The sequence below is a fragment of the Spodoptera frugiperda genome, chromosome 15 (assembly GCF_023101765.2).
Source record: "Spodoptera frugiperda isolate SF20-4 chromosome 15, AGI-APGP_CSIRO_Sfru_2.0, whole genome shotgun sequence".
Classification (NCBI taxonomy): Eukaryota; Metazoa; Arthropoda; class Insecta; order Lepidoptera; family Noctuidae; genus Spodoptera; species Spodoptera frugiperda.
The window spans coordinates 3,753,562-3,779,900 of NC_064226.1; the positions used below are offsets into that span (position 1 = coordinate 3,753,562).

At 33.0% G+C, this 26,339-nt stretch overlaps 1 protein-coding gene across 13 annotated transcripts in view; it reads left to right on the forward strand.

The window, feature by feature from the left end:
- Nucleotides 1–26,339, forward strand: part of LOC118269549 (myocyte-specific enhancer factor 2) — a 58,302-nt gene that overhangs the window by 17,100 nt on the left and 14,863 nt on the right. Inside the window, exon 1 of one of the 13 annotated variants that reach the window (XM_035584703.2) lies at nt 2,779–2,892. The exons of the other annotated variants lie outside the window; for them this stretch is intronic. The gene's annotated coding sequence lies outside the window, so the exon portion shown is untranslated. Of the gene's footprint in view, nt 1–2,778; nt 2,893–26,339 lie in introns of those variants that run through there. 13 annotated transcript variants of the gene reach the window in all.

Consider the following 26,339-nt stretch of genomic DNA (forward strand, 5'->3'; position numbering starts at 1 on the left):
GTAACTTCACGGTCAATGTCGACAAGTCGGCCTTGCGACTCACTCGAGCACGTCTCACGCTCGATATCGTCCGAATAGTGGTGGACATCTAGTTACGTAAGCCAACTATTAATTTGCTAATGTACCCTCGTGTAGTGAATTTAAATCGAGTGCTAATCGAATCGAATCGTGTTAGTTGGCGTCGTTCATTGGTCGCAAGTTTGATTAGCAAAACTTAAATCGAGCTATGTATACTAATGTATGTTTATTTTGATGATTTTTATTCGAATGTTTAATTCAATGATAACTTTATTCTGTGCGTTAAAAACGGCCAGTTTGCGAACAAAAACGCTTTTGTCTTAGTGCAAAAACAGTAAGAACTGAATCGTTAAATTCGAATCAGATAAAAAGTACAGTGCGAACTATTAGTTATTTGAGTGCATAATAAACCTACTTAATGTTTTATTCTGGTACGTTCCTAAGTGAACTTTCTCCATCACAATGACCTGTCTAATAGTCCACTGATTGGCGATAACCTCAGTTACGACGTTCTATGTCAATCGTGAACAATATAACCAATAAATTGCAGCAAGTCATTGACACTGTTACATTACATGAGTAACATTAGTATTATCAAGTGTAAGCGTCACTCGCCTCTACGGTCGCCGTATTTTTAGCCTAGGCCGCACTAAAAATAGTACAACAGTTATTACTGAATTAATATTTCTAAAAACGGATCGTCTACGCGCGGTGATAACGCGGCCGAGACCGATAGTACGAGTGACGTTTCGACGCCATATTGGATTGTTTGTTTTCGTTTCTTGTTGACGGTTTTTTATGTTAGTTCTTTTTTTTTATTAAAATAAGGTTTTTACTTTAAATTCGGACGTTTGCCGGTTTGTAAAGTATTTATTCGCGTGTTTATGTCGATGTTTCTCTTGTAATGTTGTTATAATATTTATGTTTAATGTGTATCTAAAATGCCTGTCCCGTGAAGTGTGAAATTTGATTTTGTATATTGTAAGAAAACATTACTTCTAGTACTGACACTACACTAAATTTTCCATTCGGTTTTTAAACACGCAACCGTCAACTATTATGTATTGTCTTGTACCTACACCTTTCTATTATTTAATTGCTCAGTGAAAGGTGTATTGTCTGTCATAACTTCTGTTATTCTAAATATTTTACGGTTATTAAAAGAATCTACACACGGATATTTATAGACATACCTACTTAAACTTTAGTTACACAACAAGATATTTTTAACACACGAAAAATAACTACACCAACTCACTATCTGTTACATATTTAAACACGTAAAGAAAACAATATAAATATTCTTAATTTAAACCTACAAACAATATAAATGTACGATGTTCTTAATTTAAACCTATCTTTTTTTAATCAGCCAGTAACACATTAGAGAAAAGAGTCCAGGAAAATAGGTTAAAACACTTGAAGCGAAGTTTAACCGAATTTTAAATTAAAAGATAAATTGGAATTCTTTGTGTAAAGAGGCAGCATTCATTGGCAGCTCCAAATTATATGTAAACATGACCCGTCTGGTTGAAGGACCATGACTTGTTGCAGAGTATCTGATAAGACCATATTGTTGTTCAAATATTAATGATAAATATTAAATTACTCATTGTAACGATGTTTTGAGATTGACTGTATCGCTGTCACAATATTAATATTCATTTTTAACTGTTAACATAAAAATATGTCAATAGCCTCTTAATAAATGGTTAGAAATTTCTTGTTTAAAATCAAATCTTTATAAAATCAACAAGGCAGCTGACACCGAATATATCGAAGTATAAAATCCTATATAATACCAGTAAATGTTAAAATATTAACTGGTTAGTGTGAACGCTGCCATGACAGTGTATCCGAAATTGCCTTTTGACACGCCAGCCTGACGAGTACCTGAACGAAAAGGTATTAAATGTCTAGACTTTCTTAATAATAATAAGACAACTTAAAAATATATACACACACATATATACACAACACAGATTTTATTCAACAAAATTTTTCAAATAAAAGTCTAATGTCTGATTTTATTGTTTAATCTGTCGCGATATTAAAAAAGTATTTATGTCAAATATGTCATCACATCACGGAAAATAAATCAGAATGGAGTTCGTCTTTTTACTTTTAAACATTAATCACAATTGTAATAAAAGTTAGAGACACGAGTTGTGTTAGAACTTTTCTAATCTCTACCCACCTAGTTTTGTCTACCTGCGTCAATCTGGCTTTCAACCTAACCTATTTACTAGGTCGCAAGTTTAGGAAACGCGCCTTAAACACGCATAGCTTCCCCTGTCACTCGGGTCATAGACTTAGTAACTGTTACTTAAATACTACTATTTATTATCTTACTACGACATCACTAAAACGTATAAATTAAATAAAATAACATTTAATAATTTATAAGACAGATTGACAGAAAATTTCCACTGTCATAAGTCTTATTAACAAATTGAAAACGCATAATTAAAATCCGGTTTTCAATAAATTCGAAAATGTAGTTTCAAAAATACATACGCTTATTATTTTTTATGGTAAAGGTTATGTGTGACGTTAGTTATTGTAATGAATATGTATTCTATACTTTTTAATAACGCAGGATTATCGTGTGTGCGTAGGAAATGAATTTCAAATAGTACAATAATTATTTTTAAATATCGATTGGTTTTGACGTGTTGTAGTTAAATTTATTTTAATTTAATTGGACGGGTTATTTAATGATTGATTTATTTTGTTTCAGGTATGTTTAAAATGTTTTACAAGACATGGTCGCCTCGCTTGTAATATCAAGTCGTGTAGTGACCTCCGCTAGGCGTTGGTATTGGACGATATTCGACTGTACGATTTTGGCTGCCCTTACGTCACATCACCTACGTGAGTACGCTTGGAACAATGCCCTCCGTTCAACACACGACTATAAAACATTCTGTATCGATCTAAATAGAGCATCAATTACAATAAGAAATCAATAGAATTCAAGAACATTTTAAAGGAAGAACTATTTTCAAAATTAGAATTAATTTTTAGTATCCAGATTAGTAACCTTAGTTTGAGTTTACGTTACGTTTAAAGTAATCAAAACGAGAGCGCGTTCGGTCCTCTGATTGGTCGGCTCGAATAACCTAGCCAATCAAAGAACGTCTTTTCGTTTTCGTTTAACGTAAAGCAAACTCGTACTAATGGTACAAACTTACGAGTATATTGTCAAAACATAATCTAACGATATTGATAATTATAAAAAGATAGGCTAGGCCAAATAAATAAGTACACGTCCCCTGTCTTAGGCTTCAACTGATAGCACTTATCATAAACCTTTCGCATAATCTCTATCGTAAACAAATCATTTAAAGTTTATCAGTACGGAAAAGATTAAGATTGATTGGTTAAAATATGATAGAGCTGGATAGAACATAGTTATGTCGTGGAAACTAAATGGCAATAATGTTGTATACTTTGAAGGTTCTTTTGCTAGTTAGAAGCCTAGTTTTATCTGAGCAATCGCTTTTTTGCTACGCTTTGAATACAAAAAATATTTAAAATAAGTAACTTTTAGTAAGAAATAGGCATTTGAAGAATATAATGGATACGTCACCATACCATTAAATTAAAGATTGTTTTTTTTTTACCTAGTGGAAATTATTATAGGTACCTTTGCCTACCGCCTTTTTGGGGGGAAAAAATCATCCGGAGTGTCAGACTTTTACTAATTAAAAACCAACCCGTTCCTACTCCTGCTTTTTGAGCCGGAGCCCCGGTAATCCGCAGCTCCGATTACCTACCCCTTGAGGACTGAAAGATAATAATTTAAGCACGTAATTCATTGATTAAATCAAAATATAGGTACATAGTGTACTTACAATATTGATAATGGTTGCACTTACCTACCTTTGTTGTTATTTCTACTGATTAGTAAAATTACATTACATAATATTTTGATTATATTTCCTTATATTTTGACGGTACCAATTCACTATATAAGATGATGGTGTAGTAAAAAATGTGAAGGTTTTTTGTTTATTTCTTACCATAAATTCTGAGTGATGTTAAAATGTCAGTGAAGCTCCAACGAATGACATCATTGATGACTGTTTTCGACTTTAATGATAAAGCTTTACTTATGATTACGGCATTGATCGAGTCAATATTTACAGTTTTATATCAAATCGCCTCTAAAATTCATTTTTCCTTGACATCTAAAAACATTTTTCCTTATCAATCACATTAATAATTTTTGTACGATAAATGATTAATACACTGAATCAGACAATAAAAAAAAACATTATGCATATGCTTTTGAATATCTAATAAAAATGCATAAATAAAGAATAAATTTAAAAAGTCATCAATTTAAAAAATCTTTCGTATTAATCCCTGCCATTAGGCACGCATACTGCTATTACTTTTATTAACTATTCATAGCTTATAGGCTTTAATAGTCGCAGCAACCCTAGTATGATGATTAAATCTAATGTAGATAGAGTGCCCTCAGCCGGTCAGTGCGGGAACGGGTCTCATCTTAGTGGAACGGCCGGATTTTTCTGTAGACACCTGTACTATTAGGGTTGTCAACACACCCGTTATTTATTTAAAACACTCATCAAACCAATAAAATCGAACTGTACAACCAAAAATAGAAAACTATTTGGTAATAAATATTTACATAAATTCTTTTTATCTAGAATCTATTTTTATCTACAATCTAGAGTAGGTATACTAAAACTCTAGAATAATCTTAAAAAAATATGCGTTTGTACATAATTTTGCCATTCTGGTTTCTAACCAGATAAAAATCTTTACCTCATTTGCAAACCTCAAAAACTTAATGAATTTACATTATATTAAAACAAGTTTTTTAATCTCATATAAATTACAAAATTTTCAAGGTAAGCCTTAAGTACGTAGGTATTCATTAAAATTAAATAATAAAATTTTCATTTTCATTTTTTCCAAAGCTAAATAGGTTTCCTAGAAATAGCGGTTTGCTTGGCTATTAGCATCTAACATTAAATAATAAGTTTGATACATCTAAAGCTGACCACAAAATGCTCAATTATAATCTTCTGTTTTATTTCGAAGAAAAAAGTGCATCTGCAAATTATTATGGATGCTGTTTTTAACATACGTGGTAGCCCTAGACCGCAGAAGACTAGGGCACCAATCAGGCGCGCCGCGAGGAGTGCGATCTGCGCGGGCGCATCGCTTTGCAGACACTCAGACAGTAATTTAGTGTCGTTGCTACTTGCTACGTAGCATCAACCGGTCTCCCAGCAATTAAATGACACAGTAAAAGTATTAAAAATAATATATTTTAACGCACTTTTTACACCGCGTCGTTAAAAGTCTATTAGTTATCAAATAACATTTATAATGGCTGTTTCTTATTGGTTGTGTTTTGGGTATTAGGCAAGAGATTTAATGAAATTAAATGAATTGCAAGCTGAAAAAAAACGTTTGACTTTTTTTCTTGAAGTAATTAGACATATTATTGTGGAATAATAAAAAGATTTTTAATAAACATTTTGATTATTTAAAAAAAAAAGATACAGTTCCGAAAGATCTATATGTTTTTTTCGTCTGTCTACATCTCACCCAAAGTTATCACTAAATTCATTTCACATTACAAATATTTTTTTTTACAAACGACATAACTAACGCCTTAACAAAATGTTTCGATTCTTTCGAGAAGTGATACGCGAAAATGAGCTCAGTTTCGAATAGGTACAAAAGTTTAATATCGTTTGCTTCACCAAGGTCACCAACTTCCCAGTAAACAAACCAATTAAAGTTTTTTCTTTCAACAAAAATCGAAATTGATTAGGGTTTTTAGTTCTTTGATATCATCTTTACATTATAATGCGTTTTGTCTGAATATATTATGTGAATATGAATAAACAAGTTAACATTAATTGTGATTACTCTTTATGAGTAGGTAGACGCATTTCTTTCGTTTAAATACATGGAAAAGAAAAGTTTAACATCGCTTCGGCATTTTTATTTAATTGTAATTTAACCGTTTGTCGTATTTAATAAAACAGTTAGTTGTATGGGGCAAGTTGACTCAATGATCAAGACTACAGCGATGTAAAAAATATTCTTTATTTGTTTATAGGTTACCTAGCTTTTAATCATTGTGATTTAAAACCTAATTCCTATAACCTGTCTAGTCGAAGCCTACTGACAGGTGCAACGCCGTTTATGGGCCTTCCCACTTTTTTCAGCGGCTTACAGAATTTATGTAAAATGCACCTTATCCCGTCGACTTAAAGGATGACAACGTTTGAATAAAAAAATTGTAGACCCGTTGCGCTTACGACGTTCCCATGCGATCTTCACGTACAATATTTTTTTTTCTTATCAGAAACGGGTCTACAATGAGAAGATTCTGGTTTTGCAAGGGAACTTGCAGTGTCGATACTTGATATTATCAACTGGATAGGTATTTCAATTTTGTTTTAAATGAACTACACCTAATTGTTTAAAGATTGCGAATATGTAATGTTATGTATAAATATTCGGATTTTATACAGAAACGTAATGGTACATAACATCAAGACATTCTTTATATTGCAGCGACAAATTACTATTATTTATTTAAGTTTTTATTACATTTATATTTATTTAATGACACCATGAATATATACTTGAAGTTATATTGTCATTGTATATCCTAAATAAATAAATAATGTGTTAGGTATAGACACTGTCACAGAAAGATACCAACAAGAATATTTGTTTTAATAAAAATATGTTGTACAGTTTTGCAGTTACAGGCCCTGTATAAAAAATGTAAATGCCCTCCGTGACTAGGACAGCTTCTTGCGACCTTGACGGCGGCCATTATTTTTTTTTCGCGCGTTCAATGTTGCCAACACGACGCCGCGCGTTGCGTTCGCTATTTCGTTTTTATTTTTCTTATAAGGAAACTTGTTATGCAACTTCTTTTTATTTCAACTAAGTATTACGCCAATTAATGGCGTTAATTCATTTTAATTATATAAGAATAATTTTATGTTAATAATATAATTACTTACGTAACTGAACCACATATTGCCTGTCACTGCAATCTAATGTAATCTTTCTTCAGCCATAAGTTAATGATAAGCGCTTTACACTAGAATCACTCTAGATAATAATATTATCAACTTATCATAATACATCATCCAACAAAATGTGAGATAAAATATTGTGATTTGGTGGTACTAGTTCAAGACTCTAATTTGAGGTCTTTCGTGGATATGTACGATGCTAATGACTTCTCATATTATCACATTGAACTGTTCCGACGATAAAATACCCATTAGATAATTATTTACATTTATTTACAACGTCATAAGCTCGTCTCGTAATATGTGGTTACTATTTTTAAACTGACCACCGTTACAAGCCGCTTTGATTTGTTTATATTATAAAAATAGTGACGAGTGATTCATCGCTTTTCTAAATTTAACTTCAACAGCATCGACAATAGTTCATTCATTAATTTTTAATGCTATAGTACGTTCACCATGGAATCGGCAGATAGTTTTTAACCAACTTGTGTAGTTATAGTGGAGTTTCTTAGAAAAATATATATAATTTTCATTCATCCAGATGTTTCTGCGAATTATCAGGCGTTCGAATACCTGTGTCACATATCATTGTTAGATAAAAGTAAATTACATTGACAGTGCAATTATCTTATCGGGTTATTTTGCCAAATAACGCGTGGAAGTAAATAAATATCGATATGGTTCGCGATAGGCATTTGGCAAGGAGCATGTGATGCCGTTATCTATTACGGCTGACGGGTCTGGGTAATCCGCTTCCTCGTACAGATAGCACGTTTGCCGGATTTGCCGACGAATTTCGCTAATCGAGCGTTAAGATTAGTCTTACGGAAATATTAGTTTATTAGAAACTTGAGTTTACTTTGGACTAAAATGTTTATGTTTACGTTACCTGAACGAGCTCAAAGCGTAATAGCCTGCGGCTTGGAAAAGAAAAGAAAATCATAATTGTATATATTACATACATATGTGTTGTTTGTCCTTCACGAGTCTTAGTAAACAAATACCTTTTTTGTACGTAATGTTACGTTTGAAGGCGTCTAAATAATGATCATTGAGGTCCTCAATCAGTTGCGTAGTTCGCATCGACGCGTGACGTCATCCAATCCATAATCACAGTACTTTTTACACACACCAACAATTTGGCTACACACACACATAGATAATTATCATCCACGCCGATATTATATCAGTTGGGCAAATGTAAAACTCGTTCTAACAACTACGTTACATAACATCAACTTGACAAAAACAGATACACAAACGGAATAGGCTGATGACCGAAGATTGAACAAGAATCACAAAGTTTATTCACACAAACAGTTGAAACTTGCTCTCGGCCCAATCTTTCCACTTTCTTCCAACACATCGTTAGCACCATATTCAAGGACAGAGACGATACACACCTACAAGGGCGTAGTCAAGTTCCCCATGATGCGTTACACTACAATTTTCAACTCTAAAAACTGTGTTAATAGATGCTAGTTTGGCTTGGAGAGTTTCTTAAGACTCTCGGCCCGCAGATTGAATAAACTGCTTGACACAGATTCGCGTTTTGGGTCAGACGGGTGCGAGAGCGCAGTAAACAAAATGCTATGCCTGTTACGACATCTCACCAACAGAAAGAAGGAATTCGATGGGACTCTGTGGGATCATTATCATTTAGCCTTATCGTTCCACTACCTATTTTACTTGTATTAGTAACAAAATTGTTTGTAGACTTATCTCTCTTCTTATCAATAACAAATCTGATATTCTGGAGTAATTGATACATTTTCTCGGTAATAAGGATAAAATTGGAGCAATGTATTTAGTGTTTGATACTTAAATGACTAAAAGTGAAACTGATACATTTGTCACGAATGTCATAATCACCTGTTAAGTAACGTTACCAGATAATTTCGTAACTGTTTTGACAATGAAGATAAGATAGCAAGCCAGCGTAGGCTAGAATTTGCTGGATTTTTCGTAGCCTGTGTGAGTTTAGACAATTAATGTTTGCAAATACGAATGGTAGGTATATACCTTTTTGTGTACAAATGAACGGTTATCAGCAGCATTTTATGGAAATATTTGAAGTAAATATAGAAATGGAAACGTTATTGTTTAAAAACAGTTTCTATGATACAATATTGAAATAAACTTACAGAAACACAATACTTAACGTAGGAATCGTACGTGGTATCTTATACTACAAAGCAGGCGGGAACGTAGAGATAGAGGTGGAGATGACAACACAAATATGATAAACGCTGTCTTGTAGTACAATGACACTGGTCACCCTACGCTCACACTCGGCGACAGCGCCGATACCATCGCTACTGGCGCCATTTTTCCCCACGCATTAGCATCTGAAGAGAACACTACTTAATACAATTTGACATTGTAATCTTCAACAACAAAGGAATGACCTGACATCGCCTTATCAGTAACTTGCACAACCATTTTATCACACACACCTCGAGAACAACAAACACTTTATACTTCACTAGCTAAGCAAGATTCTTAACAGCAAATACAATTTTGTAATGAGAATCTGGATACATCTTAACAATAGCAAGGAATAAAATTATTCCTTTCTTTAGTACGATTCCAAATTTCCTTAAAGGATGGTGGTCTGATCAGATGATGGCGAAGTTCACAAGAATGTTAACAATTCCGAGAGAATTGAACTCCACGTCTTCATTTAGTTGTCTGTTGCCGAGAATTCCCAAACCGTAAAGCAACAGGTTGATCGGATTCATGAGCTAAACACATCTATTATGTGCATTTAGATTTGATTTTCAATTCTGTTAAACGGATCGGTTTCTGTTCTGTTTATTTACTTTACTTCTTCAAATGGCGGTGTTTAAAATAAACTAAACTTGGAATGGAATAAAATGTGAAATATAAATCCACGATACTTGCCTATAGGAGCATTGGAACAGTAAAAAATCCATAAAACGAATCCACTAGATGTACATAAGAAGATAAGAGAGGTTTAAGTGGGATTAGCAGCTGTAAAAGCTGTTAGTATTCAATTACAGCTAGATTTCCTTCTAAGATACTACGAATCACGAACACTAAGTAAAGGTAAATGACAATTAAAATCTCGTAGAAAATGTTAAAGAAAAACTTTTTCAATTGCCGTAACTAATTGATTAGGGGAAAGACTTAAAAATTCACAAAAAAAGGTAGCCAACAAAGAAAATTTTTATGAAGTAAAAAAGAAGTATTGTTAAACTTCAATTGGAATAAAGGCAGATTAATATTAATAGCACGCAGTACTTGCTTATAAAACTACATACGTAGTTTCTTAGTTTATTAGTATTACACTTCTAATAGCGACTAATGTCCTTACAGTTGTAAAAGCACGATCGACAGCAGCGTTTGAAGTATGCATCATTCACGGTGTGTCGCGCGAATCAGTTGCATATTTCATGTGCAGTAACACGTCTTCCGTACAATGGCTTACTATTGGCATAAGATTAAGTGCATTGTCGATGTCACCTTCACGTTTAGTAACTGAATGTAACTCGTAATTAATAGCGTTAAATAGCTAGTCGACAATTATTTCATCTTCAATGATAAAATTTGGAATATCTGCAATTTTGTTTGCTATTTCTGTATGTTATTTTGTATCTTCATTGGTATCATTATGATTTTGTGTAGTTTGAATTTTATTGATTACGTTGTTGTCTGATTGAATGGGAGCTAAAATACGTGCAACAACTATGATTGAATTTGCATCTCCCGATAGTACTTTGACCTTTTCAGTGTCCTAAAATAGAAAATGGACACCTACGTACGTTTTCTACGAAGTTTATTTTAGTTCAATTATTGTGAATATGAAAACCAGATAAAACATTTTTTTTCTAAACAAAATTTTGTTGCTTTATCTGTTTTAAAGGAACGTCCATATCAATTTGTCAGTCATCGGATTGGATTACACTTTCCCAGTTTGCGCGAGTCACAATAATAGCATCAGTTTGGTTCGGGATTTAATTCCGAGTTCAGATGTTGTCCAACGAAACTTTCCTCTTAGGTAGGGGAAAGTGGGGTAAACGCGAACGCGGGGTAAACCCGAACCCAATAGTTTTAATATGTTAGAAAGATATAGCCGTATATCACTCGCCGGTAACTCAAAGATCACGCCACCACCAGCGCCAGTCAACGACACGGGAGACGCGGACACACGTACTTTTCAAGGTATGTCAATTTTAATATTTTCAATGTTTTCGATGTAAGTTTTTGATAAATTGAACTTAGTGTAGCTTTATTTATATTGAGAATAGTTATTTAACCTTTACATAGTGGGAAACTTACATACTAAACCATTCAAATGACATTGACGCATTTGGTAAAAGTTTTATAATCTAAAATATTTTTTCCATTTTATTTTTTTCGACCTGGTGGGGTAAAGGCGAACGCTGCATGTCGGGTAATCTCGAACGTTCGGCATTACTCCTCTCTCCTTTTTTGTTAGTTCCCTGTTCATATTTTTTTCCAACTAGCCACTGGCAAATAGGGTATAGTGTTTTCAGTCTATGTTGATTTCTTTGTGGCACTAAATTATGTTGTCGAGTGATTTTGATAATGCTAAACATCAAATAAATTGTTTCAGATGCCCCGTAATTACAAAAGAAAAACTGAAGCTTATTACAGTTTAGAGGATCTCAAAAAGGCTATAGTCGATGTTCAGACCAAGAAACTCAGCATTGGCAGAGCAGCAAATACTTGTGTTCCAAAAACTACAATTTACCTTAGTAATGTTAGTACGTGATTACCCCACTTGGTGTTCGGCTTTACCCGACATCAGTTGGGTAAAACCGAACACTAAGGGTTTTGTTTTTCGGTCATTTTGTTATATTTTATTTAAAAAAATAATGATGTTGATTAGTAATACGTTAGCTAGATAAGTAAAGTTTATAATTCAATAATTAAAGAAACTCTGTGATTTGATTCCACTGTTTTATTTATATTTTCCCTTAGGTGTTCGTGTTTCCCCCACTTTCCCCTATCTGATAATCCAATAAAGATAACTGTCAGTCTTCCTCTATCCTCTATCACAAGGAAATTTCATAAAAGTTAATATAATATGTCAGCCGTATAAAGTAACGAATGGTGACGTTTTACCTTTTAAATATTTATATTAAAGTTAGTACTACAAAATTCGTGTGTTTCGAATCGATAATGTTTGTATTGTACGCCCAATTCACGTAAGTTGATCGTTTCATGGCGTTTGATCGATGGAGTTTCACGGTTTTTGATGTAATTTATGCATGCGTCAGACGTGATAATGGTTCAATGAAAGCTATGACTAAGTCGATCTCAGGAAAACTCTTGTTGGAAAGGAAATGGGTTTAACATTGGATTTTACAGCTGAGAATAATTATTTCATGTAGTACAAAAATATTAACATCGTTTTTGTTATTACCACCTTATTACCAAAATCATTGGCATCACATTACACAGTTTTACAAGTGTAACCACGATCAAATTACATAACACCGTTAACAAGTAGCTCCAATCCAGTATACATTAACCGATTCACAGATTGTTGAATTCGACCTTGTCTCTTGTCTGCCAGATTCAACCAATGTTTGTGACAAACGTTTGACATATCTCTACGAACCTATAGTAATTACAATCGTACCATCACGCCGGTAAACGCAACAGAATGTAATCTCCAACACCCACACATGTTTGTACACATTACCACTTACAAACATTTGTGGTTTTCTTTATCAATACGCACGAGTATGTGGTTGTGTTAGTGAGGTGACGTCATGCAATTGTCATCGCTGTCACGGCTAACAAACGGCACTCGGTCACCGTTCTTGGTTCTGTTCTGCGTGAATTTTTTAATTTGTTTATTGTAACAAATGTTTGTGATAAATGAGTGTGTTATTGCTGGATTCCTTTATTATTCATTATCGTACTGTAAAGGTTATAAGAAAGTTGTTTTTGTTTACCAATGTTACTGTTGAGTTCTGTTTCGAATATTTTATTTTCCGAATGTTCGCCGCTCTGCCGCTGTTCCAATGTTTTCAACTAAACTAATTCCATTTAGTTTGAACCTGTACAAACCACATTTTGCACTTACAAACAAGGACAATAAATTATTATATTACGGATACAACTCAATTCCAGCCTTGTTTGGGTCGTAGGTACCATGTTACTCAGTTGTTTTGCTCCCGCACAATAAAGAGCGCCACTTATATTTCCATTGCTTGTCCATCACGAGCTTTTAATTCGAATGTTGTTTGTAAACTCACAGTGTATACGACACTTATTGGTACAATCATTTCTCATTGTGGTCGTTGGTAAAAAGTTAATATTCCTAACCGTTTAATTTGCAAGCAGTCCTTAGTAATATGAATCATTGTGTTTGTTTCATTAAAATGGATCAACTGTAATACGTGATGTACGTTGCTCGGTAATTAAAGTCTTTGAATCTGTAGATGAATAATAATTAATTAATATTATATGTATATTTGTGAAGTAATTTAAATATTTCGGCATTTGTGCAAAAAACATTTTTTCCTAGAAGGAAATAAATAAAAGATGGGATCCGTAATTTTGACATTGAGATTGTTGATACAGATGCCGTTTTGACAGGTGTAACAAACGATCCACACGGCAGAGCACGTGGCTGGCCGAATAGAGAAGATTTAGAAAAAATAATTCACTTTCTTTTTCACTGAACTTGACATAAAGTCAAACAGTCAGTTGACTCGACTAAACAAAGCAATCTGCTGATGTCATAGACACGCGACTTAGCGATTGTTATACATACATACTTAGGTATTGAACTATATTGCTAGTTGCTACTGTTTGGGCACATTGTTATACATAAATGTTAATTCGTGAATCAATTCAAATTATCGTTCCGGGAATGACGAAAATCGATTGTAATTTGGTACCAACAACGTGAGTGTTAAAATCTTCAGGTCCTTAATTGTGTTTGAAGAAGTATTCTACTGAAAGGTTTGCTCTGAAATTTTCAGTTGGCAGCACTCTGATATAATATTCTACCGCGGCCCTCATTACTGCGAACTTCATCTTGTACTTTTGCGTTCCGCAAAATTCAAGGACAACCCTTGATTCGGGTTCTCTCTCTAGTCACTTTTTCACTGGGAAGTGACACGGTCGTCGGTCGACAGCGAGACCTTGCCCCCCTCCCCCCACCGTGGGCTGCCGCCGTCCGCTGACGTCACCCGCGCCATCTTGCGACAGTGACGCGTTGCTTGGCAACCGAACACACGCGACGCACTTAGACAGGTTGTATCGCGAATTTTATCATGCAAATTGATTTTTTTTTATGGTTACTCCAAAGATTCGTTAGCATTTTCCGTACAAAATTGCATATTGTATTATATTTAATGGTTGCCTATTTTGCATTTTATATTTCTGTTTTTGTTGAGGTATCTACATATCTGCAAAGCCTGTATTTTTAATAATAACTCTTATTATACTTTGACGTCACCCTTTGTGAGTTATTGTGTGCCATAACAGATATAACTTTCGATGGAAATTTTTGTACCATGTTGGGTATTAATTTGCATTCACATTACGCAGACCTTTGACACATTGGATGCCTTAATCACTTTCAGCTGTCAAGCGGAATTGATTCAAAACGCCCACTTAATTACTTAATAAGGGCCTTTGTTAATTGCAATTGAATCGTTTGTTGAAAGCAAAAGTTACAAGAACGAGAATCTACAGAAAGAACAACTCCAAACAGAACTAGACAAAAACCATAACCAAAATAGGAAAAATAACACAAAACTAAATATGTGTGTGTTATACAATACCTAAACGGGTTACCAGCGAACAGATATCACATGTAACTGTTAAGTACAATAATATTATCAAAAATGTAAATAGTGCGAAGTCAAGTTTGTGTGAATTGTGTTGTAACAAATATTTGCGCTCGCGCCGGGAAATAATTCTGTTGATATTACGCAGTTTAAATCTCGAACCACATAGTCATTGGTTGTAGTCATCCGAATGTCATTTTAAAGGTAGGTCTATATTATTTAAAAAAAAAAATATTGAAAGATATTTAGTTTTGTAGTCTGTGGGACTTAGTGTGACTTTAAAAAAATGCGTGAAGTATATAAAAATGTGTTCTAGGACTTTGTGACAGTTATTAGTACCTAGTTACCTTACCTAAACATGGATACTTTGTCTATAGGTAGTATTTGTACTAATAAATTGAGCACTGGGTATTTTTCTTCACAATAATTTGTTCTACAATAAGCGAGGATATGGGCACTGCAAAAATAAAACAAAGACAAGGTAGTGTGGTTTCATCTTAATCTAAGTGGAATGTGCGTTTCTAAGGAAACATGTGGTTCATACGCAACTTCTTGGTATCTTTATAAACGCACTAACATCTAACATTGCAGGAGAAAACTCCAAGAATCATTGCTCATTCATTCATTGCTTTGTCAGAAAACGAAAAAAAAATTTGAAAATAGCAATTTCCATTGGAGTGGAGCAGAAGAAGTTTGAACAACTGAAAGAAATAATCTACAAAAAAATCTGTCTTCTCTCTCTCACTCCTTCTCCTCCCCTCTCTCTATCTCTTTCTCCCTTTCTCAGTCTCTCTCTTTCTGTTGGTAATGAAACATTAATCAAATTACATTATTCTAGCGTAAAGTAATTTGGAAACCTTTAACTACAGGCAACAGGGAACAGACACATGTTATACAATGAATAAGAATTACGACTTCAAAGCAAACTAAGTGATGGAATAATGAGAACGATCCACTTCAACGTTTATCTGTAAGAACAAAGCTTAATTGTCAGTTAATAAGATAGGTCATGATGTAATTGGTGCTTCACTTTATAATTATTATAAATTAATATACTAATACATTGTACTACGAGTATTATTAGTTGTTTATGTACGCTTTGTATATATAAAAGAAAAGATTGTAACCAAAACTTGCACATAAATATAGTAAACTTACTACTGCTACCGCCTTCGAATGTATAAAACGTGACTTGTGCCCTTTAGTCGTTTTGACGTGAAGAAGTAACAAACCAATAATCATAGAAACTTTCGCATTTTTAATAATAATGAGATAATATTAAAATTATTATTATTATATTAAAATAAAGATTTCAAAGAAGATTATCTTCATGTGTCTAGTTCAAAATTCTATCTTTATCTTAAAAATCATTACGCAAACTATCATTATAATAATGTACATTATGTATATAAAATTCTGATCTCGATTTTATCCTAGCACTCCACCTGCGAAGGTCATTCATACGAGTCAACAATCTTTGTCTGTAGATGTCCAAAATTTGGCAGCAAATACTACTCGATCTGCCAACCCTCCGTACAACGCTAGCCAAATATTATTAGTAAACAATACGTTTTACAATATGTCAATATTACGATAGTTATTGTACATAATATATTTAAGAACTTTATTGAAGAGTTCTTTGTGAAAAAGTGCGTAATAAATAGAGTAATATGTCGAGTTCTTTGTGAAGAAGTTCTTGGAGAACTTTAATTTAATTTATTTAGTTTATCTTACTATCTTACAAATATATAAAAGCGAAAGTTTGTGTGTATGTTTGTTACTCAATCATGTCAATACAGCTAAAGGGATCGGGATGAAATTTGGAACATGTGTAGATTATGGTTTGCTTTATATCCCATGGAAACGTAGACAACGCGGCTAAAAGAAGCTAGTATTTATAATTTTCAATATATTTTTCTTATAAACTTGCATTTTTGATTCGGACAGTTGTAATATTTCCTAGTACATATTAAAGGAATTTCCTGTAGTTAATTATACATGCATGTAGTCACGTCTTTATCCCATGGTGGTCGGATCGTGGGATATTTGAGTGCTAGGTACAGAAATAAAAACAAACCACATTTACTAGTAATTCCTAAAGTAAATCATATAATTTATCCTGTATTGACAAGTTTGAAATGCAATGGGTAATAAATAAGTACTGCGAATTCCCCATTACGTCACTTGAAAGGAAATGAGTTTAACCATTCGAAAATTTACACCTAATATGAAATATTTAAACCCTAAATACGTAGGAATGCATATTCTTTTTAAGCCTTTCACTGCCAACAAAAATCTGTTAAAGGCTATTCCTCTACTGGCGTTGGTCAGCGTTGTCCGACATAGCCTCTAATGTGTTAAGCAATATTTAGGTAACCATGTTATTTTAGAGCATTTTAATAATAGCAGTATGCTTTTTTCTAAAAAGTGATATATACCCTATATGAAATAGCGTTCTGAAGTGACCTACTAGAAACTTCTTCACACAGTCACAAAACGTTAAGTTACAAAACATGTTTCTGCATTAAATTCACTAAACCTTAACTAAATTGATATTGAACTCTGATTTAAATAAAATAGTTTCCAAATTCCTTTGTCATAATAATTTTAACAGGAATTCCCTAACACTTAGATACGCTGCGGAAGTAACTCTAATTAGTAATGTTTTGTAGGAATTCAAAGCGATTGTTGTTAGTGCGAATTTTATGTAGAGCATTATTAGTGGCGTTAATTCTTTAATTTGTTCTGCGATCATTGGCCTTATGACATCATATACTACGTCATCGTTCAGTCTTGGATAGACCCCGTTGTAGACATTTTAATCACCATTTTCCTTATAAACCATGTATTGTACTATAATTTTATGCGAATCAAGTTTAGAATAATTATATATAGACGGCTTAACATAGCTTTATTTATTATCCAAACAAGTTTTTTTTTATAAATTGAGCTTCAATTAAGCATATTTACATAATTATAAATAAGGAAAATCTTACATATGTTTTCGTACGTATCTTTACATTTTACATTAGGATTAATAAAAAAAGAAGTGTGAATGTATTGCAATTTGCACCTTGATAGAAAAGTATAGAATTCAAATTCAATTCCAAGATATGTCCCACATTCCGATTTCAAATTATAATGCACCAAGCCTTCCAACGACAGTGGGCAAGTATAGATTTATTGTAAATAGTTAATTCCTACCTTACAGCCCGCAAGTGGCATTTATCATATAAAACATTCAATTTTTAAGTGCAATGGTGTGACGTTAATTGCAAGTCACATTTGCAATGAAACCCAGTAGCGGGTGGCTAAATGGAAAATTATTTGTCCATTTATTTATGACATACTTACATTTTCTCACGTTCCTTTTTTTATTCTGTAATTTTTCGACTTATTTTCGCTGTTTTTGTGTATACAAATTGCTGTTTTGTTGTTTAGGAGATTTATATCAGTTGAGCGGTTATTCTCATCCGTATAAGATTATGCACATTGTATAATGTTTGTAAACAAAACGAAAAGTATTTATGCGCATTTATTAAGTCTAAGAAAACGGAATTTGAGTAATTCCTAATAGTTTCCGTAAAGCCACAAAGTAATTTTATCTATTAATCATCTATCTATATTGCGTTGTGGATATGTAAAAAGCATCTACAGTAAAAACCAAACTGAAAAATATACACATCACTTTTTACAAGATTAAAATGGAAAAACTTTTTCCCGACCAAAACAAACTCCCGTACCGTGGAAAAGTTCCAGAGTAAATCACATTTTCGCTTAATATCATCATCGGATATCCGCGAGCACCAATTAACTACGCAGGACTTACACGTGCCACACACACATACACAACATCCCTGTACTTTTATACACGTGCATATTTCTGTGTGTGTGTGAGTGTACGTGGGATGCAGACCACCCTTTCAGTGCAACCCACCTCTGTGGTTATACTCGAGCCGGGAATGCAATCAAGTTATATGGATACTCCCTGCGAAGCTACGGTGGTAATTAAAAGGACTTTTTAATTTTGTCGCGTATTAATTTTTGAGTGCGTAATTTCCATGTGGAATTTTGCGTGTTATTCAGATTTGAGGAATTCTAATTAGACATTGATTGATTTAAATGCTTATAAAATTAATAAATTAAAATAATTTCAAAAATTCTAATAATTTAATATTATTATAATATTAGATCTAACCACAACAAGAACTCAAGAACTTATTTACAAAATGAAGCAGACAGTGATTGAGTTGAGATTGTGTAGCGATATTGCGATACCACGTTATGTACTTTAGGATTCTGGACATAATAAACGCGTGGGTGTTCCCCCATTCCCTCACACCCCCACTCCCACAAGGTCGCGCCGCTGTGACTAGTTGCGAGGGCAAAACAGGTGTTTGAAATATGTTTTATGTTGAAATTGCACAACTATAATGGATTTTATTCTGTGATTTATTTTACTTAAATACTTCCATTATTATACTTTAGATTATTAAACTTGTCTTTTATATTAATTAAGTGAATGTTGGTTTTAAGTAAACATTTTCATGAAAAATCAAAGTTGAATAGATAAAAAGCTAGGAAAAAATACTTAAGAAAATATAATAGCTTTTTTTATTAGTCTCCTCATTATTGCAGCTGCGCTACAAAGGAAATTATACCTAAAGGTACAATAATTAATTTCCGGAAAGCATATTAATAGAATTAATTACCTGCCATAGTGCTCTTGACCGAGAAAAGTGACTATATTATAAACAGCGCGCATCTCTATAGAGTTCCACGAGGCGTTGCCATGGTAACCAGATTGTGCCGACATGGCGACGTGATTGCATCCGGAGTTTCCACAAACTGAACGGACATACAAAGGGAGTTTATAAAATTGATTCTGAAAGTCTTTATTGGAATATTTTCTTGTTATTTTATAAAGTAATTGGTTTTTTTTTTGTATATTTTCATCGTTAATATTTTGTTTCGTTAATTTGTTATTTGTTAAATACTATTTATAACAACTATTTTGTTAAATCGTTATAGAATAGAAATTATAAGAATCAGTTCGATAGACAAAAATTACAACTTTTAATAATAAAAAATAGTAACACTATTTTTGAGTAATGCACTAATATACTGCCAATTCTTCTAAATAGTTTAGTCTGTATTTGTTTTGTGACAAATGTGGTTTAGAGATAAAAGCGTTTCTAATGAATTTACCGCCCATTCTCATTAATATTAGTACCTAGAGTTAAAATCAATACTAAACTGAATATTTGCCTGCCCAATCCAAATGTTAGCTATATTTTGTGTTATGGTTCCTTGTTATAAGTAAGGGATAAAATTAAAATAATAATGCACATAATGTAAGTACGTTACAAAATAATTTATACAACTACGTTGTACCAAATAGAGTAATTCATGGTACTACTATGGTACTAGCCGAAGGAAGTACAAAAAAGCCACGTCACGCCTTTTATCCCCGAAGGGGTAGGCAGAGGTGCTCATCACGACACGTAGATTTGTGTTAGAAGTCCCATGTAATAAAAGTCGGTTACTATAATTTAATTGACGTCGAACAACAATAATACACTTACTTATAAAAAAAAATCTAAGATGTTAAGATTCGTCGCAATAATTCCATTGTCTCTGCCTACCCCAATTGGAAACAGGCGTGAGGTTATACGTTATAAAAATCTATATACAAATTTTCTCTCAATCTATTATACATTTGCAGCATTCCGTTATGATTTCGTATTTGTCTGTGCGTCTGTAACACTTGGCAAATTCCCATATTGACCTACAAACTAGAGATAAGCTGTATGAATCAGCTTCTTATTATTCTCCACATGTTTTAGGTGGGAAGGGAAACTGTTAATGCACCTACGTTTACTAGGAGTTACTACGTCAATGAATCTTCTAAAGAAATTAGAAAAAGAATGACTGTATTTTATTTTATGTCAGATTTCACTGAAAAAATTCGTGACTTATGTAGGACTACTGCTACTGCTGTTGGGCACTGTCTAAGAATCCCTATTATTGGTACTCATAACATACTTAAAAGGTGAAAAGTAGGTGTTGCCTTCTTTTATATGCAGTTGTGCACCATTGTCCACTTCAACTCAAAGATATTCAAATTAAACTGTATAAGTTGCAAGAAATATAAACGTCTACATATTACAGCACTCTACAGAATTTTCACTTATCTTTGAGTAAAAATCAAAGAATGTGCGGATCCAATAAATTATATTAAATCTACAGGTTGATTGTTTGACATATCGATAGCTATGTACTTCATGTACATATGTAGAGATGACGTCTTCGAAGTTCCTGGCAACCGCTCGCCCACATCACATCTTGATCCTTGGCTACCGATTTTTCATTATGTACCACGTAAATGGCTCGTAAGATCACAAACTCTGAACCTGGCACACTTAAAGCATTTAGCTTATTTTCTAGTTTCGGGAGACGTTTAAAAATTATAATAACTATCGTGAGACATACTAAATTAACTAAAGATCACTGCTCATGATGAAGAGTCCCTCTGTGACTCAAAACTAGTAGAGCTTTTCTCCATTAATGTACGAGAGTAAACCGTTATTTTTAGTTAGTTTAAGAAAGTGTAAATTGGATAATTTAGTGTACCGTACTCAAACATAAGTGTCACTGAAATACTAAAGGTACCGTTGTTACAGAATCAAATGTAGGCAGATCTCTCTTATTTCTAAGCCGTAACTAAATGTGCTGGGGTTAATGGTAGTACTTTATTCTTATTATGGTCATTTCTAGGACATATGGCCAGTTCCTTCTTCAATCATTTTCCTTAATACTTTCTCGTTGGTCATGATTTTTATAAAGAATTTTCTTTCGGATCAAGTTGAGTCATATTATATCTCAATATTCTAAAGTAGACTGGTAGTTGGTGTCAGTATTTGCTACAAATTTGGTAGTAAGTAATTTAGCAAGTCTAAAAGACTTACCAAATTACTAACTAGGTTAGTGCTAATTTTTACTGAGTCTTCATGTTCATATTTGCTGAAAATTTCAGCAGTACCTAAATTAAAAGTTAAGCAACTTTTTAAATATACAACGTTTATTAATCATCTGATAATTAGGTAGTCCTTAAAAAACTATCTGTAGCCACTTAATTTAACTGAAAACTCACTAAAGCATACTTTAGTTTACTCTAAAGTAGGTATTTAGACTTTCAAGTACGCAATTTCAGTTGTAAGTCTTACATAGTCCTAGTACTTATAGTTAGACTTTTATAGCTTTCAGGAAACCGCTGAAGGGAGGCACGTGTAGGACTTTCTCTTTTCTAAGAAATACTATTATTATTCTTGGTATTAATATCTGATTTCTCTACATTCTGAAAATTCTGCAATCAACGAGATAATATTTTTATCATCGACTATGACATAATTACTTTATATTAAGTTTTATTTCTTAATTTAAAACTCCTTCATTGTTTTATTATATTATATTAAACCATATTAACTATATAATAATAATATCTAACTATGACTAAAATATTAACAACTTAAAAATACCTTAAAAGAAACTATCTATCAAGTACATAATTATTATGTCTAGAAAATTATAATCATACTCATCTCTTTCTTATTATTATTATAGACAGACTTGTAAAGATCTGGAATCTAGATCATGGCTGTGATCTTGAGGAGACAGAATCATCTGTGCGTACACGCTTCGTTTCACATTCATTCTGTTCTCATATTTCTTTCTGAAGTCATGTCATAATATACAGAATACTTATTTAAAAATCTGTTGTTAATATAACTTAATATTTTTAAGAAAAATCTAAATTATGATTTGTTTGTTTCTGCCCATACTTGAATTAACTAAATAACGTTTTCACTATGCCAATAAAAGAACTTTGATTCCATTACATAAAAAATACAACAAACCTTTTTAATAAGCGCTAAAATTTTTCTTCTTTATTATAAGTACTTGTCAGGGTAATTCCTCTCATTAATCTGTGGTCCAGCCGTTCCTTTTTTGAGTGTTGCGTTGAAGATATTCTCAGTTGTTTACCTGAGCGAGGCCAGTTCACGGCTTTACGCTTATGTTAACCTTTTAAGAAAAAAACTTAATGAGCCGTGAGAAAAAAGGGAAGACTGCGTCGTCGGTAATGCTTAGGCTTCACTTAAATTTGCATACACATCTTCCAGTTCATTTAATTAATGTAAATAAAACTCAGTTTAAAAAAATATAACACTATTATTTCTACTGTTGTCTCTCTCCCTCTCTCGTTCTATTGTAGAGGGATAATACCTACATGAATGTTTTATGGGAAAATGTATCAGCCTAACAACAAGTGATTAGGCACACCTAGGTCAGATTAAACAAAAACATTGTCCTGTTTATAGTTGGGATGCGTACATACCTAACAGTAAGAGATAACATATTAAGGTAAACTAACATTTACCTCAATTAAATACCTTTTGTTTTGCAATATCGAGGTAACTATAAATGTTTCGGTTACAATCCGTAAGCGTAGCTGATAATTAGAACATACGATAATCACCCACAGAGGGAACGTGATAATGCATGATTAGACGCAAGTGCGGCGTAACAAGCCACCTATAAACACAGTGACCTGACACCCTCCCCGCCCCCTACCTCCCGTTCCGCACCCCTTACAAACACCCTTTGACCTACACACGGGCACTGCCAGTAAAATGCACACAAACTCACACACTCTCAACCCTCACACCGACAAATATTCATGCGTAAACGGACGCACACATGCAGCAAAATGGGGGAAACTGTACAAACATGACACCGTGAACTATATTTCATGCACACATAGAAACGTTCATGCAGTTACTCACACTACAGTAACAAAATTTCGCGGTGGAGCGTAAAATAAAATTTTCGCGCTATCGAGAACGAAAAATGTTACCTACGGAATTAAACGTTGACAGTTTAATTTACAGACGCTTCAGGACTTAATCGCGAGCCGTCAAAATGAAAACGTTCGTTGCTTTCTCTTTTAATTGTTGGCAATAGAAAATATAAAATATTTAACGTTAGCAATAAATTTAGTTTTCAGACCTCGTTTATTTTCGAGACACTAAACATATTTATTTTTAACATCAAACAGTTTGAAGACAAGTAAATAGTTAAATAGTTAGAAATTCAATGATGGAGAAGAAAAGCAAGAAAATAAATAATTAAAATCTAACTATTTTAGACGAACTTCTTCAAGCAAACATACCTTTATTTGAAAGCAACATGGTAAGTAGAGGCATAAACAGTGAAGCACTTTATGTGGTGCAATTTTCTAGTTACATAATGAATTATTAAATTAGGTCATATAAAAAGCAACCTAGAACTTAATCACGTCAACAGTGCCCCACATCACGCACTACTGGAAACTAGGGGACTTGGATCGATCTAAGGGTCTGTGCAACAGAAACCTTTTGTACCTACAGAACTGACTAGTATCAAAAACTTTCAAGAAAAATAATAAAAGATTAAAAAAAGAGATGTGAAAACGACTTATTCTTCTTTTACTTTAATTCATTTTACCTAATAGTTTAGTTATAATGTTAGTGACAAACTGTTTTATCAGAGATACATTTACTTTTTCAATAATGATGTTTCAGTTAAATTTAATCGAGTAAAAAGAAAACATTTTTGAAAAGTAACAATTTTTGGCTTGTCGTTCTACGTGGAGGACTAAGGGGGAGGCCTTTGTTCAGCAGTGGACGTCTCTCGGCTGATGATGATGAGATGATGAAAAGCAAAATAGTAAATACAATATCATAATTGCTGACATGATGTTACATAATAAAATTCAATAGGTATTTACAAAATGTAGTATCAATATGATAATATTATATGAATTTAATTAAAACTATATTTAACCTCATGGTTAAACATTTTAAGCGGACAACACAGATAGAGATAACATTGTTTTCATTTACCTATTGTATCAATTTTCCTTTTTGAATTTTAATGCATTGAAACTTTACTAATGCAATCTAATCAAGCCTATCCTAAAGGACAAGATATTAATAGATTTACCAAATTTTGAATGTATGTAGTATGCATTCAACGTTAGACTTTTCGTCAGTATCACGCATTGGAAGTCGAAAACTATTGCCATAGTTTTATAACCGAAATTCTACATGAATCGGTATCGATTCTGGTATAAAATAGTTTTTATTTCCAAAAATTCTCAGTAACAGCAAAATATATCAGGCTTTATCACTCTGACAAAAATATCAACATCTCTTTGCCCGACTCAAAAAACAAAGGCTGAAGAAAGATAAAACAAAATGTGTGAGCATGATATGCAGTGCACCTTTTTTTAAGGGGGAAAATCATCCAATGACTTCTCCCGCCTTGGGTAAGGCGAGAAAGAGTGTCAGACTCTTACTGACTAAAAACCACCCCGTTCATTCTCCTGCTTTGAACCGGAGCCCCGGTAACCTGTTACGTTGTCCACACCTATGTGCGCTTGTGCAGTGCACCTAGTGAGATGTTTCACCGATAATGTGATTAACACTAGTAGGTACATAAGAATTATGGCCTTAAGCCCACTGCTAGGGTGTGTATCAAAGAAACCTTGTAAGAAACGCCCTTTGCTTGCCTAGGTACTAACTTATAGGTAATAGTAGTAATCGCGTGTTTGCTGTGAACCAACGGTAGGTATATTTGTAATGTTATTTTCTCTTATTTTTTTTCAAATCTTATATATATTATGTACTTTTTTATCATAATATTAAGCTGAAGAGATTTTTCAATCGTTTATTAGAACGCGCTTCTTTCCGGAACTACAAGTTCGATTTGAAAAATTTTTTTGTGTTGGATAGTCTATTTATCTATAAAACATTATGCTACGATCAAAAAGAGCCCAGATGAGCGGGTCAAACCGCGTTGAAGTAGCTGGTGTGTAATAATATGTATATTTATGTGTTGAGATGTAAAGTTAAGTTAATAAATATGGTAATCTTTTTATAATGTAGTTGCTGCACAAAATCGTTACTTTCTTATTGTGTATTTATTAGAATTTGAATCTGACAGAGAAATTTTCTATCATAATTCTGATTAACTACATAATTTTAATAAACTCTAAGTAGGTTTCTGAGTTGGTGGACAAGTAGCTACAAATATAATTATCTTAATGCTGAAAGGATATATGCTTTCGTTTCCCAGGCAAAGTTTTGTATGTAGAGAAACTTTTACGAACAAAAATAATAATTTTAATGAATAAGCAGGAAGTTAATAAGATTATGATAATAATTACAATTTACAAAAATCTGATCACGGACAGGAAATATTGTTTGATATTAAAATTATTATCTTGCCAATGACTCAATATTATTATAATCATCAATCAATAAATTGCTAACAATTTCCATATCTATAAATTGATTTATTTCTTTTTGAAATACAAATTACACTAAATTCTACGAAATAGTTTTCATTAATACAGATTGACCGCCGCGAATGA